Raw genomic sequence first — 2,649 nt, forward strand, 5'->3', positions numbered from 1 at the left:
GGAGCCATTGATAGTTCATGAGGAAGAGAATGCAGGATCAGCACTGGTGAGAAAGAGGACTTGTTCAGTGTAGAGGAGGAATCAGAAGTAGTAGTAAGTCACTTTTCAAGGTCAAGCTCTGAGCCTGCAAGAACACAACACAAAGGGGGAAATAAAATCAGGTTTCACTGCTTTTCAAGTATTCTTCTTTTCCCAAGTGATTTTTCTAAGGCTGAGGGCAAGGGCAGAATGAATAAAGGGGAACAGGAAGGCTATTTAAGTTGTCAGACCTAGGTGATCAGTAACAATTCCAGCCTGTGTGCTCCCAAACTCACTCTGCCCCTCTTTCCCTCTTTGTTACGGGCCTTTTAACCCAGGGCCAGCCAGCTTTCTTGAGATGAGTAGATAAAAGTGCACTGTCATTTCAGATCTGCTACAGATCATGGGGACACCACCCAGGAACTGCTGCTGGGGCCTGAGTGGCTCCCCCTACCTTCAGTTTGGGGGTGATGGCATCATTCCACATAGCTGAGCCATGAGAGGTTCTGAGTGGAAGTCAGGGGGAGGTCACTTGAGCAGTGGGAAGAACAGCTGGTGTGGAGCCATCGTCACCAAAGTTCTGAATCTGTCCTGAGCTAACTTCTCCCAGTCTTTGTCCCTAAGTGTAAATGAACTGTTTGCTGGTGGCAATAAACGGCACTGTTAGGATGGAGAAGAACATCAGTTCTGTGTATTCATCGTGGCTGTGACATCCCAAGGCTCTCTTGGGAAGCAACATTAAATATCACACCTGCATCTCCATCTTCCTAGCTGCCAGGTGCGGCGCCTGAAGCAAGCTCACCAAACTTGGGTTTAAACTTGAGCTGCCATCATATCAAGCCTCAGGTTCATCAAGGGTTTTTGCAGCATGGAGTTGAATGCTGGGTAGAAGAGGGAGGGCTGAGGTCTCTATTGCTTTTCTGGTGAAACCGGACAGCTTGATGTCCGCGTGTGGATACAGGACGTCCATCGGGGGAGCATTAGGGAACCTGCCCTGCAGCCTTGTGAATTCCAGATCTGGTCCCACACTGGCTGATAGGCAAAATACGTTACCTCTGTGTTTCTCTGCGGAGCTGTGTATATGAAGTCACCTTAGATTACATTCTATGTGGTTGCTTATATTTTGTTAACTTCACGACTCGTGTGGCATGTCTTATTTTTTGAAAAACGTGTGTGTGCTAGGTGCAAATAACATTATGAAGTTGTATTTAATTAAAAAAAAAAACTGCAACATACCTGCTGAGTTTGTGTCTTATGTTTAGCTGATACTTTCTAGAATTATCTAGAACAACGATGTCTGATAAAACTTTGTGATGATGGAACTAGCCTGGGTCTGTGTGGCCCAGTACGGCAGCCATCATCCGCAGATAGCTGTTTGAGCACTTTAAATATGACTGGTGTGACCAAGGAACTTTTTAATTTCACTTCATTTTAATTAAATTTAAATATCCATGCATAGCTAGTGGCTGCTGTATTAACATACAGCTCTAGACATGCCCAAAATTGCACTTGAGGCTGACCTGGGCTTTTTTTTCTTCCCCAGAAGCATAGACTCTGTGGCTACAGACTTGGATTTGATTTCTGGCTCTACCCCTTATTGACTGTGTGGCACTGGGCAAGTTACTTAACCTCTCTGTGCCTCATCTATGAAACAGGAATAATAACAGTACAGTATCTGCCTCAAAGTCATTGTGAGGATCAGATGAGTTAATAGAGGGAAAGTCTGGGAACTATGTCCAGCATCTCATTGGGACATTGTATTATACTGAAGCAATGGATTTCCTCTTGATTCATTTTTTAATGATATAGCGAACACTTGTGATTTCTCATAAGCAACTCTAAGCACCCATGTCTCTCTTCAGAGCTCCCAATTCACAAAGGCAGATGTGGTATAGGGCCTACGTGTTTGTTTATATACAGTCACCACACAGATAGTCAGACATGCATTTATTAAGCACTTAGTATATCCCACATGATCTGTTAAGACTTCGTGTGCATCCCATTTCTCCTTTATAACAATCTCGTGAGGTAAGTTTCGATCTTATCCCTGTTTTACAGATAAAGACACTAAAGCTCAGGTCTCACAGCTGGTGACCAGCAGGGCCAATATTTGAGCCCAGGGCTGCCTAACTCTAAATCTGAGTTTTTCCTTCCCCTGTGCTGCCTTCCCTGACATGGTTGCGTGGGCCTTTAATGGGGATCAGTTGTACCTCATATTAGAACTTCACCTTTGGCTGAAAAGAAAAGAAAGGTACAGTTTCCAGGGAAGATGTGGACTGGAAGAACAGAAGCTTGTTGGTTGGGTCTCTGAGGACCACCTTTGCACTGGCCCCACGATGTCAACCGGACAAGGGAATCAAAAGACAGTCTGGAGCTGGAGGGAATTTTAGAATCATGCCAAGTCTCAGATTTGATTTCATGAAATAGTACAATTTAAATATAGAGATTGACAAAAGGGTTACCAACTCTTTGTAGTTAATCTCACTGTCTTTTTGTTATTTATTCAGTTGTCAGTTTTGGTTGAAACCACAAAGTTGTTTTAGTTTCTGGTTTCAGAAACAGCAAAATTTTTACATAGAGGTTGGCAAAACATTACTGTCTCTTTGTAGTTAATCTTGTTCCCATTAACTT

The sequence above is a fragment of the Otolemur garnettii genome, unplaced genomic scaffold (assembly GCF_000181295.1).
Source record: "Otolemur garnettii isolate 467f Iridium unplaced genomic scaffold, OtoGar3 scaffold00156, whole genome shotgun sequence".
Classification (NCBI taxonomy): domain Eukaryota; kingdom Metazoa; phylum Chordata; class Mammalia; order Primates; family Galagidae; genus Otolemur; species Otolemur garnettii.